The 19165-nt window shown below is 37.4% G+C and overlaps 1 pseudogene; it reads left to right on the top strand.

Annotated features, from left to right (window-relative positions):
* Positions 1-5628: 5628 nt before the first annotated feature.
* Positions 5629-6198, top strand: LOC114040795 (annotated as a pseudogene).
* Positions 6199-19165: the final 12967 nt, after the last annotated feature.

Here is a 19165-nt window from a genome sequence, read left to right as displayed (position 1 = left end):
TTAAAAGAAATATAAAAAGGTAAACATGAATGAGAAGCATAAGGAGCTAAGCAATATTAAACTATTTACATTATCCTCACATGCATGGAATTCTACTACATTGGGATAGTCTCAAAAGAAAAATAGAAGCATGAGAAAGAGGGATACACTGGGAGAAGGGGAAGGGAGAAAAATGGGGGAAATTACCTCATATAATTAGCTAGTTTATGCACTAGAGGGAAGAATGAGGAAGGGAGTGAATAATGCTCTTATCTGAATTGGTTCAAGGAGGGAAGAATATACATATACACAACTGGATACAGAAATTAATCTTACCCAACAGGGAAGGAGAGAAAGAGGCTAAGAAAAAAGGAAGGAGATAACAGCAATCAGAGATTAAGGAAGGCAGTGGTCAGAAGCAAAACAGACTTGAGAAGTAGACAGGATAAAGGATAACAGAATGGAGAAAAATACACAGTTAGCAATCGTAACTGTGAATGTGAACGGAATGTGAACTCACTGATGAAACAGAGAAGAATAGCAAAACGAATTACATACAAGAACTCAACAATATGTTGTTTACAAGAAACACACTCAACAGAAGCTATTATATTTCAGCGGAAGTGAAAAAAAAGGCAGGGATAGTAATCATCATCTTAAAGCAAAAGGAAAAATAAACCTAATTAAAAGAAATAATCAGGAAAACTACATTTTGCTAAAATGTTGCTTAGATGAATTAATATCAACACTAAACATATATGCACCAAAAGGTATAGCATCCACATTCTTAAAGGAAAAGTTAAGTGAATAATGGGAATAAATATACAGTAAAACTATGCTAGTGGGAGACCTCAATTTACCCCTCTCAGACCTAGATAAATTTAACTATAAAATAATAAAGTAAGAAATTAAGGCGATAAATGTGAATAAAATTGAATGGGAATGAAAAGGTGTATGCCTATTTCTCAGCTATACATGATACCTTCACCAAAACTGATCATGTATTATGACATAAAAATTTCATAAACAAGTGCAGAAAAGTAGAAATGATATGCACCTTTTTCTGAAGCATAATATAATAAAAATCAATTCAACAAAGGGCCGTTGAAGCATAGATTAAAAATTAACTGGAAATTAAATAATTTAATCCTATAGAATGAGTGGGTCAAAGAACAAATCAATAATTTCATTAAAAAAGAATGACAACAATGAGACAACATACCAAAATTTATGGGATGTAACCAGAATAGTAACAAAATAGTAAGAAGAAATTTTATGTCTCTAAATTCTTACAGCAGTAAAGGAGAGAAAGCGTTTATCAGTGGATTGGACATGCAACTAAAAAAACCTAGAAAAACAACAAATTAAAAATCTTCAATTAAACACAAAAATGGAAATCCTGAAAGTCAAAGGGTACATTAATTAAACTGAAAGTTAAAAAAAATTGAACTAACAAATAAAAGTAGGAGCTGGCTGGGTGGGGAGGGGAGCAATAGAATAGTTAAATCCTTGACTAATTTGATTAAGAAAGAAGAAAACCAAATTACCAATATCAAAAATAAAACAGCAAATGCTCAACTAGTGAAGATGAAATAAAAGGAGCTATTTTGCCCAATAACATGCCATTAAAATTGACAATCTAAATGAAATGGATGAATATTTGCAAGTGTGTATATACACATATATATGTATACATACACTCACACACACACACACACACACACATACACACACATCATGCTTATATACCAGTTTTTCCCTTTAAAATTTCCTGTATCCTTTTGCCTGAAAATATACTTCTTTACTTTTCCCTCATTCTATATAACCTTTAGTATTCATGATAATAGGATACTTCCAGATGCTTTATTCATGACCTTAAGAGGATACTCTTTCTTATTTGAAGCAAAAGATCCTATTCTCACCCCAGGACTGAGTGATTTTCTTTACTTTGAGATGCACTAAGCTGCCTTTAAGCTAAAATATCCTTATAACACCAAAACTGGCCCTCATTACTCTCACTGGACTCTGACCCTTCTACCTTGGGAGATTCTGATAGCTAAATCATTGTGATTGACTAGAAAATGTTTGTTTTGATTAGTGGTTTCTCCCATTACCTCTTTAATTGTAGATTTCTATTAACTTATTTAGTAAATTGCTTATCAGTAATTCCTAGCAATCTAGTAATTATAGTTAATGAGGTAGTTATACACTATTGAAAATTTTCCATTCTTCTTATGAAGCAGTGTGTATCATTTAACAATTTAATATTCATCTGACAAAATCATACATATTTCCATTCTCCTCTTCCCTTACACAGTGTTTTTGAAAAATGGTGGCTAGTTAATGGTTTTTTTTTTTTGGTTAAGTTGTTTCAGTCATGTCCAACTCTTCATGACCCAATTTGGGGTTTTCTTGGTAAAGATATTGGAGTGGTTTGTCATTTCCTACTCCCATCTCATTTTACAGAAGAGGAAACTGAAGCAAACAGCATTAAATGACTTGCCTAGGATAAGACACACAGCAAGTGTCTGAGGCTGGATTTGAACTCAGTTCTTCCTGACTGCAGGCCTAGCACTCTATCCACTCTGCCACCTAGTGAACAGAAATAGCTAGTCTTTGAGAGATAGGTTAAATAGAGCATGGATCTAAGTGCATGTTTCACCAAACTACCCTATACTACCCTCCCCTACCTCACCCTCCCCTACTCTACCCTATACTACGCTACACTGAACTACACTATCAGAATCCTTTTCTAAGAGTGATAATCTGCATTTGAAGAGGAGAAAGAAAGTCGGTCCTTATATCAGGCAATTCTTCTGTCATTTTGGGGCTGTGACTGGAAACCAATGGATAAATCAGACTTAATTTGAACTTAATTTTCTTTTTTTATATATCTCTAAAACTAATCCTCCCATATATTGACTGGAGGTAGCAGTTAAACAAGGCCATGGTAAAGGTAAGAAATGTATGTTGACATAAAATTCCAAACACCCTAAATTTTCTATCTCATTTACTCTTGAGGCAACTTCCAGCTCATAATTCCATCATTTCCATTACAGGCAAGATAGACATCCCACTTGTAATTCCAACCAGTGTTTCCATGTGACTGGGACTGGAGAAGGTTCAGAGAGAAGGGGAAATCACTGTAGTGCTGAAAATGCAGCCTGAAACTTTTTGACACTTGTTCCTTTCTTTTCTTTTCTTCCTTTCCCACCCTCAGTCCTCTTGCTGTAGTCCAAGCTGAGCACAGAAAAAGAGGGGTTATGAGTAATATTTGAGTAGAACAGCTAAGAGCCTAAAGCAGCTCAAAACCCAGACATCGAAGTGAAGAGCATAATAGAGCAAGATGGGTTGAGACTGTTAGTTTTAACCTAACTGCTTGATACATGCAAGAGGAGGAAGCCAAGATGGTGGAATAGCAGGAAGATGTAAGCTCCTTGCCCACCCAAAAAAAAAAAAAAATCTCAAGAGATCTAAAAAACATACCAGTCTGAATCCTGATGAGGAAACCAAAGAAAAAGGAAGACTGGGTCATTTTTATAGCCCAGGCGGCCATTAGGAGACAGACAGAGAGGTCTGTTGACATTGGGAGTGATGCCTGGCCATAGTTGTGCAGCAAAGCATTAGAACACAGGGAAAGACTATGCACCCTTGCAAGAGGATATCCTAAACTCATACCAGGGCACTGAGATAGTAACAGGTGCCATCTGACAACTTTGTTGTCTATGACCCAGTTCTGGGGTCATTGTTCCAAGGTAGAATGAGGAAAGGACCTATTCTAAGGGGTGGTGTTTATGCAAGCATCAGTGATGTGGCTCAGACTCCCGGGAACAGAGCAGGGTCTCAATTCTAGCTTCTAGAACAGTCTAAAGCTACAGAGGAATAACCAGGGTATGAACCCTAGATCAAAGGGAAGCCTGCAGTTCTGTTACTATGAACCATCAAAGCTTCCCAATGATTGAGTCCAAAAGAAGTCAACTATTGTTCAGATCCAAACTCAGATAAACAACTTATAGAGATCACAACAGGGAGGATAGAAATAAGAGCGTGCCCTAGAACAGAACATACTATGAACACTGAAACCTTTCAGGACCCTAGCCTGACCTATCTATAAGATCTTGTAATAACAAAATATTCAATACTACAAAAAAGTAACAACAGGGCCAATCCAGGCCTTCCTTCTAGAAATGCACAGATTCTGACTCCAACATCAAGTCTGAATTCAAGACCTAGGTTGGAAGAATGAGAAAATAATTCCACCATAAAGCTAGTATGGTGGGGAATGACTCCAAAACATGTAGAAGGAAAGCCTCAAAGAAAAATGAAGTTTTGGCAGAAATTCAACTAGATTTCCTGGAAGAGATGAAGCAAGAGGTTGAGGTTTTTTTGCTTTGTATTTAAAGATAAGGAAGGAATGAGAGTGCTGGACAAAAAAAAAGAAATAGTATATAGTTATTAAAAGTATGTAGTTAAATGTTTTCAAACCAAAGACTGTAAAAATAGAAGAAAATGTAAAGTATCTTGTAGCAAACAGAAAACAGTTAAAGAAGAAGAAATTTAAGAATTATTGGTCTACTTGAAAGCCACGACGAGAGAGAGAGAGAGCTTAGACATTATATTTCAAGAAACCTTAGAAAACTATCCAGATCTCCTAGAACCTAAGGACAAAGTGGAAATAGAGAGAATTCATAGGTCATTTCCCTAAAGAAACCCCAAAATGAAATCTACCAGAAGTCTTATAGCTAAAACCCAGAGCTTCCAGGTCAAAGAAAAAAAATGCAAACAGACAGTAAAGATTTCAAATATCAAGGAGACACAGTCATGATCACCCACAATTTAGTAACCATTACTAGATAGGAGTGGAGAGCTTGGAATATAATATTTCAAAAAGCACAATGAATATGGGCTTATATCCAAGAATAACTTTCCTAGCAAAACTGAGTATAAGTCTACGGATGGGAGTATGGGTGAAGGAGAATGTGCCTTTAATGAAATAGAAGATTTCTAAGCATTCTTAATGAAAAAAGCTGTATAAAAACTTTGAGGTTAAAGATAAAAGAAACATTAGAAAGGTAAATATAAATAAACAATGGTAGGGAACTAAACAAGGATAGACTGCTTATATCCAAATACAGTCAGATGGTACATGGGACCTCTGAGCCCTATCATCATCAGAGGTCATAGAAGGAGTCTAATTACACAAGGCCTGGGAGGGTTCTAGAATGGAAAGAGAGAGGAAGAGGAATACACTAGAGTGGGAGGGGAAAGGAAGGTTAAGGAAAATTATCTCACATAGTAAGAGTTTGTAAGGAGGAGGAGGTGAGGTAAGTAGCTGACACTTGAACCTGACTCTCATCTGAACTAGGTATAGGATGGAGGAAATAATACACGTGTAGACAGGGAATAGAAATACATTCACTCAGAAGGGAAATAAGATTAAAAGAGGAGAAAAGAGAAGGGGAAATTAGAGTGAGGGTAGGTTAAGGGACAGATTTAGTCCTAAATAAAACAAACTCTAACTAAGGATATACAAAATTATTTACAGCTCTTTTTGAGATGCAAAGAATGGGAGTCTTTGGGGGTGTCCATAAGTTGAAGAATGTCTGAACAAGTTATGGTATATAAATGTCATGTAGAGACTAGCGAACAATACAGTTACACACTAGAGATGGCTAAAGGTGACCCAAAGAAACCAAAAGGCAAAATGTCTGCTTATGCCTTCTTTGTACAAACATGTCATGAGGAACATAAGTAAAAAAATCCTGAAGTTCCTGTCAGTTTTGCAGGATTTTCAAAGAAGTGTTCAGAAAGATGGAAGAATATGTCTGGTAAGGAAAAATCCAAATTTGACGAAATGGCAAAGGCTGATAAGTTGCGGTATGACAGGGAGATGAAGGATTATGGACCAGCTAAAGGAGGGGGAAAAGAAGGATCTTAATGCTCCCAAATGGCTCCGTCTGGCTTCTTCCTAATCTGTTCAGAATTTCGCCCAAGATAAAATCTACAAACCCTGGGATATCCACTGGGGATGTAGCAAAAAAAAATCTGAGTGATAGTGAAAAGCAGCCATACAACAATAAGGCAGCAAAACTGAAGGAAAAGTATGAAAAGGATGTTGCTAGTTATAAGTCCAAAGGAAAGTTTGATAGTGCAAAAGCATCCCGGAAAAAAGTAGAGGAGGAGGAAGAGGAAGAAGATGAGGAAAATGATGATGAATAAAACTATATTATTTGTCTTAATTACCATAGAGTTGGGGAAACACTAAAGCATCTTTATTGATACAATGTCTACTGCCTTTGTAGCATTTAACTTTTAAAATTGGAAACAGGTGGTCTAGACATTTTACCTGGTTTATGTGTCATAGATATAAGGTATTATGAGAACCTTGAAACTGTATCAAAGTTGTACATATCTCCAAACATTTTTAAAATGAAAAGGAAATTTAGTGTTTTCCTCTCTCTGTGCACTTTGCTGTTGCAATAACAAAACATTTTTAAAAGTTACAGTCTTTTGAGTGTGGTAATTATGGTTATTTGTTAGAAATCCCAGGTTGTAAACTTATGCTCTCTCTGTATATCTGGAGGGGAGGGGGTATGTACATATCTCCACACACCCATATAAATATATTCCTACATGTAAGTATACATACACCATATATACATACATATGTGTGTATATATGTATTTATATATACACATAAATGTGTGTGTGTGTTTATATGTACTAGACAAATTCTCATGAATATTTGGAAGTATGACACCTTAGAAAGGGAAAATTAATTTGGATCTTTCATTAGGTGCTATGGCCCAAAGTATGCACTGTTAGAGTAGCTTTATACAATGATTGTCCATCTAGCTTAAAGTTGTCATGTTGTATATAGTGAAATAGCAGTCTGCTGCCATTCTTAGATGTGGCAAGGGGCTAGGGTTTCAGCTGGCATGGTTTTTTGGTTGTGGTTGTTAAACGCTATCATTTTAAAAATGGGGACTTTTTTAGAAAACTAAAGGGACAATGCAGCAATGGAAATTAAAACATATTCTGTACCTAATATTTGAAACATTTTGTTGATTTTTTTTGTATGTTTAGAATGCTAAAATGTTTTCCAAACTAAATAAACAGCATTAACATTAAAAATAAAAATAAAAAATATAAATATCATGTAATACTATTTATTGTGCTGAAAAAAAAACTTCAAGGGGATAGTTTCAGAGAAACCTGGGAAGACTTACATGCCTGGGAAGATGCAGAGGGAAGTGAACAGGATTAGGAGAACAATTTATACAATACAATGACAACAATATGGTAAAGACAATTTTGAAAGACTTAGGAATTCTGATCAGTGTGATGACCAACTTGCCAGAAGACTAATGATGAACCATGCCCACCCACCCTCTGAGAGAGGGATGGAGGACTTAGAGTGCAGAATGAGACATATATTTTTGGGACATAGTTAATGTGGAAATTTATTTTGCTTGACTATCCATGTTTTAGCCAGGATTTTATTTTTCTTTCAATCTGAAATAGGGGAGTGGGGAGGGAGAAAAGTAGGATTTTTGCTGATTAAAAAATAAAATATAATTTGAAAATTAGAAAAAAAAAGATTAATAGGACTGGCAGCTTCTGTGAAATGCACTAGCCACAATAAGACCAGTAGAGAGTGGTTCCACACCCCAAAGTTTCCCTCTGCCTTCTCTAAACGCCTATCAAGCTGATCTAAACAGGTTACAATCAGCCATGATATATCCCTTATTCATTTCCTTATCTGCCACTTAGGAGGAGGTGAAGAGGGAGAGGAGTTAATCAAACAAAGCAATAAATTTATAGTTTTATGGTTGAAAGCTTCTTACTGCTTTTTCACGACTACCACTTTTTTTTTTACTTATTTCAATGTTTTTAAAAAACCATGTGGCCACTAAAATGTAAGTCAAATGAGGTCAGTCAGTCAAAAGCAAAAAAGTTTGCCAGATTCTCCTAGGTGGGTAAGGTGGGGAGAGGAAAAGGTTAAGATATCACGAAAGAATATCAAGAGGAAACATTAAAGACTTTCTTATTTTAATAATTTTGGAGTATATTCCAGATCATACTCTTAGATCTACATAAAACAAAGAGCAAGTAGTGCTGCCCCAGGAGCCTGGTGGGCCTCAGGATGGTGTAAATGGGAACTAATCTAAAAGGTGCTAAACCGGTCTTCCTCTGGAAAGCAATGAGAATACGGTAGCCTTTGGGAAGCCTGTGCAATGAATACCCTCTAATGTAGTCACTGGCCTGGTAGCTTCAGGGTAGCACCTCCTAGATGCCCAAATGTATACTGTACTCCCAAGATGGTTGGTTAATTAATTAATAAATTAATTCACAGTAAATTTCTCTGTTGGTTGTAGATAAGCAATAGAAGGACTCAAGTGTTGGTGTATATGGATATAGTTTCTACAGCAATACATGGACCATCCATCTGAAACATATGAATTCTTATGAGCAAGGAAGTAAAGAAACAGTATAGATTATGTTTGATCTACAGCTCTCCTGTTTTCTTGCTATGTCACCATAAGAAAATTATTTTAACCTTTCTAACAAGACTTCATTTCACCTCATATCAGAATTGGAAGAGACCCTGAGGCCATCTAGTTCAGCCTATATTATTATTATTATTATTATTATTATTATTATTTTGGTGAGTGCAATTAGGGGTTAAGTGACTTGCTCAGAGTCACACAGCTAGTGAGTGCTATGTGTCTGAGGCCGAATTTGAACTCAGATCCTCCTGACTCCATGGCCAGTGCTCTATCTACTGCGCCACCTAGCTGCCCCCTAGTTCAGCCTATATTAACCAAAAACTCCTCTCTATAGCATCCCCACAACTGGTCATCCAGCCTTCCCCTGAAAACCTCTGTCAGGAAGTCTCTTCCTTAATTATATTGACTGAAAATCCCTACAACTTTTAGCCATTTCTCTTATTTCTGCACTCCAGGGCCAAACAGAAGTAATCTTTGTTTGACATAACAGCCCTTAAAATATTTGAAGACTGCTATCATGTCCCAATTCCACCACAACTACTCCTATAGTTCTCCAGTTTAAGCATGTCAAATTACTTCAACTGATCTTTACATGGCTTAAGTAGCTTCTAGTCTCTACACTTTCTGATCACTATACTCTAGATATATTTCAGCTGGTCAATATCCTTCCTAAAATGTGGAAGCCAGCACTAAGTGACAATGATAAAATTGATGTGCTGAGTCATTTTTTCTTTAAATTCACATATTTGTACAGTTATGCCTGAAGGGAATCAATCAACACTTTAAAGAAAAGAAGATGAAAATGACAGAGAAAATAGGTAGAAAATTCCATAACTCAAAATTCTAATTCTCTATCAAATACAAGGTAATTATATTTAAGGTAATTAAGCTAAAGGAATTTTGGTAGTCTTGTAATTCTTTCATTTCAATGATATAATATAAACCATGTTCCTCTGCCAGTACTCCTGCCAAATGCAGCTAACTGGACTTTGCCTGTTTTTTATAGTTCCAGTTTTTTCAACCCTCAAATTTTAAATGAATTTCAAATGTTTTTGAGATTTAAAAGTATCATCTTAGGAGGCAGAGACAAGATGGCAGAGTAAAGGCAGGGACTCACCCAAGCTCTCCCCCAAACCCCTCAAAATACCTCTAAATAATGACTCTAAAAAAATTCTAGAGCAGCATAACCCACAAAAAGATGGAGTGAAACAATTTTTCAGCCCAAGACAACTTAGAAGGTTGGCAGGAAAGGTATGTTGCACCAGAGTGCAGTATAGCACAGGCACCAGCATAAGCCCCAGCCCCAGCAAATTAGGAGCAGGCCTTGGAGCTACTGAATCAATGACAGCAGCAGTGTCTTACAGATCCCTCAGCCCACAGATACCAAAGACAACTTAGAAGATCAGCAGGAAAAGTCTGTCTCACCAGGCTGAGAGTGAAGCACAGTTCGGTGCAGGCCACATCAGCATAGCCCTAGCCCCAGCAAACCAGAAGCAGGCCTTGGGAGCCTCTGAATCAGCAGTGGCAGCAGCTGCCCCACAGACAGTAAGGGGGTTGAACAATTGGTCAGAAGGAGATTACAGGGGTCTCTTCACTAGCACTGAGGGCAGGACTTTAGGGCAAGGAGGAGCACTAGCACAACAGAGCTTGCAGTCACAGTGGAGCAGGGACCGTCCTCACAGATCCAGGGCAAAAAAGAGCACTTGTGGTCACAAGCCAGGAGAATAGTAAACACCTCTCTTTAGATCACATCACCGTGGAAGAACTGAAAACTTACAGGTCCCTAGAAGTAGCTCTGAAACCAGCTGCACAAAACCCCTGCAGCCTGGGACAATGCACTGTCCACCCTGGAAGCAGAGCCCTACTTTAACTAAGAGTTAAAAGTCAAGTCATAGGCTGGGGAAATGAGCAAACAACAGAAAAAAAATCTGACTATAGAAAGTTATTATGGTGACAAGGAAGATCAAAACACACACTCAGAAGGTAACAAAATCAAAACTCCTATATCCAAAGACTCCAAGAAAAATATGAACTGATGTCAGGTTATGGAAGAACTCAAAAAGGATTTTAAAAATCAAGTAAGAGAGGTAGAGGAAAAATTGGGAAGAGATATGAGAATGATGCAAGAAAATCATGAAAAATGAGTCAACAGTTTGGTAAACAAGACACAAAAAAATAGTGAAGAAAATAACATTTTAAAAAATAGAATAGGACAAATGGTAAAAGAGGCACAAAAATCCAATGAGGAAAAGAATGTGTTAAAAAGCAGACTTGGCCAAATGGAAAAAGAGGCATAAAAATTCACTGAAGAAAAAAAAAATCCTTAAAAAGTAGAATTGGCCAAATGGAAAAGGAGGTACAAAAGCCCACTGAAGGAAATAATTCCTCAAAAATTAGAATTGAGGGAATGGAAATTAATGACTTTATGAGAAATGAAGAAACAATAAAACAAAACCAAAAGAGTTTAAAAAGGGAGGAAAATATGAAATATCTCATTGGAAAAACAACAGACATGGAAAAGAGATCCAGGAGATATAATTTAAAAATTATTGGACTACCTGAAAGCCACGGTCAAAAACAGAGCCTAGACATCATTTTTCAAGAAATTATTAAGGAAAACTGCCCTCATATCCAATAACTCTGAAGGATTTATGGTGAAAAAATGCTATCCATTCCCACAAAAAAACTGATGGTGTCTAAATACAGATTGAAGCATACTTTTTTTTAATTTTATTTTTCTTGAGGTTTTTTTTTTTTGTCTATGTTTTCTTTCACAACATGACGATTATGGAAATATTTTGCATGACTCTACATGTATAACCTGTATCGAATTGCTTGCCTTCTCAATGAGAGGAGGTGGGGAGGAAGGAAGGTAGAGAATTTGGAACTCAAAGTTTTAAAAACAAGTGTTAAAAATTGTTTTTATGTGTAACTGGAGAAAAATAAAATACTAAATTAATTTTTAAAAAGTATCATCTTAGTGCAATGAATAAATTGTTGAATGGACCATCTAATATAAAACAGCTGGTCTTTCCATGGCATGAATAGATAAATATATAATATTGGATCTGATCTGGCCCACCCTATCTCCAAGTAACATTGATTTCCACTTTTGAAGAGAGCAAAAACAAGGTATGACTGAATACTCACTTTCACTCTCCTTTCTCTACAAGGGCTATCTTTGGGCTAGAATTATATCTACCTACCACACAACAAATATTGGTAGGCTAGGAGTACAATTCTTTTAGGATGCAGGATACATTCCACTTTGAGAATTTTTTGGTAAACTTCTGTCCTTGTTATACTAATTCAGTAAATAACCCTTTGTAAAAGCCAATTGATATTAACTTATTAATACGTATTGGAAGGAGCACACATGGAGCAGTTTGTGGTCCTGATTGGGGTGGTTCTGATTTTTTTATTTTCAAATTTCTTTTTTTAATCTTATTTAACATTTTATTTTTTCCCAATTATATTTAAAAACAACTTTAACATCCTTTTTTTTTTTCAAATTTTGAGTTCCAAACTCTCTCCCTCCTCTTCTTTACCCCCTCTTTGAGAAGGCAAGTAATTTGACATAGGTTATGCACGTGTAGTCATACAAAACATATTTCTATGTAAGTCATTCAGTAAAAGAAAACAGCTAAGAAATAAACCAAGAAAAATAAAGAAACATAAATAAAAAATAAAATAAAGAAACATAAAAATAAAGACATAAAAAAGTATATTTGATCTGCATTCAAGTGCTTCCACTTGCCCAATTTTAGCTTTTAAGGAATTATTTTCTTCAGTGAGCTTTTGTACCTCCTTTTCCATTTGGTCAATTCTGCTTTTCAAGGCATTCTTCTCTTCATTGGATTTTTGTGCCTTTTTTTTTTTTAACCATTTGTCCTATTCTGTTTTTTAAAATGTTATTTTCTTCACTATTTTTTGTGTCTTGTTTACCAAGTTGTTGACTCATTTTTCATGATTTTCCTGCATCACTCTCATTTCTCTTCCCAGTTTTCCTCTACCTCTCTTACTAGATTTTCAAAATCTTTTTTGAGCCTTCCATAGCCTGAGACCAATTTGTATTTTTCTTGGAGGCTTTGGATACAAGATTTTGACTTCCTTGTCTTGTGTTTTGATCTTCCTTGTCACCATAGTAACTTTCTATGGTCAGAAATGTTTTTTTCTGTTGTTTGCTCATTTTCCAGCCTATTTCTTGACTGTTAACTCTGCTAAAGCGGGGCTCTGCTTCCCAAGTGGAGGGAGCACTGTCCCAAGTTTCAGGTTTTTTGTGCAATATGCTCAGAGGCAATTCTAGGGACATATATGTTTTTGGCTCTTCCAAGGTGGTATGATGTAAGGAGAGGTGTGTTTGCTACTCTCCCGTACTGTGCACTGGTTTGTGAGTGACCACAAGCACTCTTTTCAACCCTGGAACTGTGACCAGGTTCCTGCTCCCCCCGTTGCTGCAAGCTCTGCTATGGTACTGCTTTTCCTCACACTGGGACCAACACCCAGGACTGCGGCCCAGATCCAAGCAGAGTAATGCAACAGAGTCCTGCCCCTGGTGCCAGCAGAGGGACCCCTGTAAATCTTCTGACCCATTCTCCAATCCACTTATGGTTTGTGGGCTGAGAGGTCTGGAAACTGCCACTGCTTCCCCTGAGTCAATCACCCAAGGCCTGTTCCTGGCTTGCTGGGGCCTGGTCTGCACTGGCACAACCTGTGGTGGACTGTGCTACTCTCTCACCTTGGTGCAACATACCTTTCTTATAGGCCTTCTAAGTTGTCTTGGGCTGAAAAATTGTTTCACTCGGTCTTTTTGTGGGTTCTAACACTCTAGAACTTGTTTAGAGTCATTATTTAAAGGTATTTGAGTGGGTTTGGAAGAGAACTTAGGTGAGTCCTTGCCTTTACTCTGCCATCTTGGCTCTGTTTGGTTCTGATTTTCTAGCCAAGACTGCTAGAGGCAGTTGAGGCCCATAAAGCAATTAACATTCCTTAATGGTCAACCCACCTTTCCCAGCTGTAGCCAACTGTGACATTCTTCAACCACCTAGAACTCCTCCTTTCCTCAATAAAGAGAATTTTTTTCTTCTCATGGTGGTCACTGGCCTAACTGAGGAGGCCAATTTGACCCACTTTATTAACAGCTACATACATCACTGTTAAGAAACTGTTATCTTGCTCAGAGAAAACATGCCTCAGTTTCCCTGTTATTGTCATTTTATGCACCACAGGGCAAAGCATATTTTATTGTCTTTTCTTTAATGTCATTCTTTAATGTCATTATTATCAAAGTTCTTTGGTTCAGGGTCCTGAGCTATTGCCATCAAGATCTGAGATAATCATTAAGGTGGTGTAAGTGATTTGACTTTTGTGGAATATGCTACTTCCCATCTCTCCCTCAGGGAGCCTTACTGCTTTAGCTAAGTTGGCTTGCATGCCTTGTGTGTGGCAGTTGGTTGGCAATTGGTGAAGATGGCTGACCCTTTCTTAATATGGCTTGCTTCCCCAGATTATGGCTATGATGGATGGACTAGAAGCAGAAATGATGGTCTGGGAGATACTGACACTCTCAGGGCTTCTGTGCTTATCTGCCTGTTATTGGCCATTGATCAGTAGTCATTGCTGCCATTCAGGGTCTGAAGGGAAATGGTGGTAAACATGGTGGTTTAAATTGTTTAGTATGTGCTATCTTTTGTCCTTCTCTCATGGTGCCTTGCGGCTTTAGCCAGGTCAAGAAGGATTAGAATTGAAAAAAGGCCATTAGATTTGGCAACTGAGATTATGATAATTTTGAAGAGGGCAGACAAAAAGAGACTGAATGTGAATGAGAGAGTGGGGGTTACAGAGGAGACAATCTTCTGGAGCGGATGTGATAGAATGGTATCACTTGTGAATGTAGAGAGTAAGCCTTGGCAAGGAGAAGGCAAAAGACAGTTCCTGGCCTCAAGGAGTTTTCAGTCCACTAGCAGAGACCACATGCAAACAAATATATACAAAGCAGGCTATATATAGGATAAATACTATATAGGATAAATAGTAAGTAATTAGCAAAGGGAAGGCTCTAGAATTAAGAGGTGTTAGGTGAGGCTTCCAGTAAAAGATGGGATTTTAGTTAGGATTTAAAGGAAACTATATAATTATGAATATTATTACACTTCTGCCCAAGCTTCAGGCAATTTTCCTAGGGACATATTTGAATATCATGTTTTGTATAGTCAAATAGAGGTATAACTCCTGATTAGCAAAAAGATCTCTGAGATAATGACACTGCATAATTGTATAGGGGGCAGATACTTCAGAGGAGTTCAAGAGAGGCAGTGAAGAGAGGTAAGGGCAATCTTATGAATGAAGCACTATTTTTATTTCTCTGGATCTGCATTCATTTGAGGGAAACTTTAACTCCAATGTATTTCGTGACTTCCAATACTTGTAAACCTGCTAAGATAGGGCTCCTGCCATCCCCTCTCCCTATGAAATAATTCTCTCTCCTTGAGAGCTAAGATCTCATTTCACTATGGAAGCTCTCATCTCTTCCTGTGTATTCTTTCGCCTACTCTATTCTATGTAATTTCCCCTATTTTTGTTTACTGCTTACTTTTATGAAAAGATGTACTAAACTAGCTACTAGCAGCTATTATTTATGTAATCAGCATTTAGATAGATAAAGCCGAGATGGTGAGAGTAGACTGTTACCCCTCCCTTGAGAGCAATAAGAGTTTTATTCCAAAGCCCTAGTGCACTCCTAGACTATAGATATCTGATGTGAGTAGACAGACATAATTTTAGTCAAATACTCCTATTAAAAATAGAAGAATGAAGAAGGGGCAAAGCCAAGATGGAAGAATAGCACGAAGCAATATAGTTGAGTTTCAGTCCACAAAACTGCTCTAAAGAAATGCAACAGACTGAACCCTGATGAGGAAAATCTAAAAAAAAATCACATTGAATCCTTTGTCTACCTCAGGTTGGCATAGGGAAATAGACAGAAAGGACTGCTGACACTGGGGACCGGATCAGTACATGATGCAGTACATGAACACTCTAGTGTTCAAGAAGAGGTGGTGCACCAAGGCAAGAGGAGGTCCAGGCCCATAATGGGGCATCCCCAGAATTATTCCAGTACACTTTGATGCAAACAAGTACCAATTGTGACAGCTTTGTCACCCATTATGCAGTTCTGGGTCACAGGACCAGGACGGACTGAGAAAGGAACCTGCATAAAGGGGTGGTAATGCCAGGTAGGGAGGCCTTAGGTCATATACCAAAAAAGGTGGAAGTTCAGAAGCAAGCAGCAGTGGTGTGAGTCAGACTGCGGGAGTAAAATAGCATTGAAGTTCTAGCATCTACCCTAGCCTGTACAACAGCATCCCATTGTTTCTCTCCCTGAAATTCAGGTCATAAACTTGCAGAGCTCAGAGTAGGGGGACAGCAAGCCAACTTTTCCCTGGATCAAACCATTTTAGGCATTGAAAACTTGCCTTTCAAGTGAGATCCTGGAATAACACAATACCCAATACACCCAAGAAAGCAGCAACAGAAAAAGCCTAGGATTTTCCTCTAGAATCATGGCAGAGACCGGCCCTAATATCATGTCTGAAGTCAAAAAGTAGGTTGGAAGAAAGGGGAAACAAAAAAGGACCCTACTATTATGGTGGCAAGGATGCTTAAGACACAAACACAGAAGAAGAGAATAACTCCTAGACATCTTACAAGCAAAACCTCAGAGAAAAATAGCATGGGTACAAATTCACCTGGAATTCCTAGAAGAGATGAAGCAAGAGTTTAAAAAAGAGTGAAATAAGTTTTTATAAATGAAATGAGAATAAGGAGAAAAATGGAAAAGAAAAGAAAGTTATGGAAGAAAAGATTAGAGAGTTAACAGGTTGGAAGAAGATGTATGAAAAAACTTGCCAAAGCAACAAATTCCCTGAAAATTAGAATGGATCAAATAGAAGCCAATGACTCCATGAGACAATAAGAAAATTAAAGTCAAAAGACTAAAAATATAGAATAAAATGTAAAGTATCTCATAGCAAAAATAAATGGAATGGAAAATACATGAGAAAAAAATTTCTAAATTGTTGGACTACCTGAACACACTACAATCAAAAGAGCCTCAAAATTATATCTCAAGAGATCTTAAAACAGCCTAGATCTCTTGGAAGTAGAGGGCAAAGTGGAAATAGAAAGAATCCAATTATCATCTTCTTCCCAAAACAAGAACTGCCAGGAATATTACAGCCAAAAAGCAGAGCTGGCAAGTCAAAGAAAAACCACTGCAAAGCAGTCAGAAATTAAGTACCAAAGAGCTACAATCGGGGGCAGCTAGGTGGCACAGGGGATAGAGCACTGGCCCTGGATTCAGGAGGACCCAAGTTCAAATCCAGCCTCAGACACATAACACTTACTAGTTGTGTGACCCTGGGCAAGTCACTTAACCCCCATTGCCCAACTAAAAAAAAACAAAAAAAAACCCCAAAGAGCTACAATCAGGATCACCCATGATTTAGCAGCCAACACTAAAAAGAAGCAGAAAATTAGGAATATTTATTTCAGAAAGCGAAGTGTATGGGCTTCTAGCCAAGAATAATTTACCCAGCAAAACTGAATATAATTCTACAATAAAAAAAAAAAATGAACCTTTAATGAAAAAGAGGACTTCCAAAGAGAAACACAAGAGTGAAGAAAAACACAAATATGTAGACATGAATAAACAATAACTGGCTAAACAGAGATAAACTATTTACATTCTAATATAGGGAGATGATACATTTGTCCCATCTTAGCCCTGCCATCAACAGGGGTCATAGAGGAAGTCTAATTGGACAAGGCCAGTTATGTCTTGAAGATCTTAGGAGGAGAATGGAAAGACAGAGGAAGACTGGAGCTGGAGAGGAAGAAGGGAAAGGAAGGCTAGGAAAAAATAATTCACATAATTAGGGCGCACAATAGACATTTATACAAACAAAGAGAGGTTGGGGGAGCAACTGACATTTCAGTCTCCACATTTGAGTGCAGAACTATATTCCATTTCAATGGGGAAATAGAAGGGAAAGGGAATAACGGGTAGGGGAACTGGGGAGGGTAGGCATATTAAAGCAGGAATTTAGTAATAAGTGAAACAAATTAGAAAGGTGTAAAAATATTTATAGCTCTTTTGAGGTGGCAAAAATGGGACTCTAAGGGGGTGCCTTAAGGAATCAATAAACAAATTATGATTTATAAATATGATGGAATATTATTATGTTGTAAGAAATTGTAAGAGATGGTTTCAGAGAAACCTGAGAAGACATGTACAAACTGATACAGAGTGAAATGAACAGAATCAAGAGAACAATTTATACAATGACAACAACTTTGGAAGAATTAGGAACTCTTATCAGTGTAATGACCAACCAGAATTCCAGAGGATTAATGATACATATTTATACTACCCACTTCCTGATAGACAGGCAAAGGACTAAGTACAGAATGAGACAATTAAAAAATAGCCAATGTGGAAATGTGTTTTGATTGACTAGACACGTTTTTAATGGGTTTTGTTTTTCTTTTGTTCTCATTGGGGGTTGGAATGTTAGGTAAGAAAGTGACAAGGCAGATTTTTGCTGACTGAAATTCCTACATCTGTGTGTGTGTGTGCGCGCGCGCGTGTGTACTATTTTTTAAACGAGAAAATGAAAGAACTCAGTGATATTCATCTTTAATCTTGCCTGCCCCTTCTCCAATAAATTACTGTCTTTGCTGACATGGCCCTCCTATTTTCCACAAAGGTGGAAATTTCAATATCCTTTGGAGAAAAGATAGACCAGATCCCAGATCAGGTATCTATTCATATCACATGCAAGCTATCCATATTTATATTATGCAAGTATAAGGCATAGGGAAAGGATTTACCAGGCCCTGCCTGGTTTTAACTCCACAGGACAAGATGCCCCTCTTCAACACTTCTAAACTCACCACTATGCTTCCAACTCAAGTCTTGGTTGATACCACCTGCTGGAGTGTGGTACACCAGATTCGTCCTAATGTCCTCCTTCATAGAGAGCAGAAACTGGACTCTCAGATCATTCCACTTTACAGCTGCTGTTCTGCCTGGTTCTAACTGAAATGAGATGCCTCCATGCCAGGTACCCCCTTAATGTTGTGTGCCCCTTCTCTTTATACCTTCTTTTGTTTGTTGTTGTCTGCCCCTTTAGATTATAAGCTCCTTTAGGGAAAGGACTACTTTTCTTTTTATTAATTGTATCCCCAGTTCTTAGCATACTGTCTAGCACATAGTAGGCATTTGATAAATGGTTATTGGATTGAATTAGACTTACCATTATGTTTACTGACTAGTGCAGTGGAAGCAATAAATCATATTTACGTTCATCATTGTCTGCAATCTTTCTTTACTAATTGACAATATACAATTATTTATTTGACAATAAAAAAATCAACCCTTCTAGGAACAAACCACCAACTTGATTCTTAAAGCTTCCAGTAAATGTGCCTAATACTGGTACACAGGACAAAGTTTCCTCTCTGTCAAGTCATAGGTCATGTGTCTCCTCCCCAGCGTGGCATTCTTGCAAATTCCTATCAATCAGCACTACTCTCAAGTGAACAGGGAATGCTCAAATTTCCTAGAGTGAGAAACACAGAAGTTAGCTCTTCTGAAGCGTAGCGATGACGAGAGT

This window comes from Vombatus ursinus, unplaced genomic scaffold (genome assembly GCF_900497805.2).
Source record: "Vombatus ursinus unplaced genomic scaffold, bare-nosed wombat genome assembly UNPS02013950.1, whole genome shotgun sequence".
Lineage (NCBI taxonomy): Eukaryota > Metazoa > Chordata > Mammalia > Diprotodontia > Vombatidae > Vombatus > Vombatus ursinus.
This window is presented reverse-complemented; position numbering and strand designations above follow the sequence as displayed.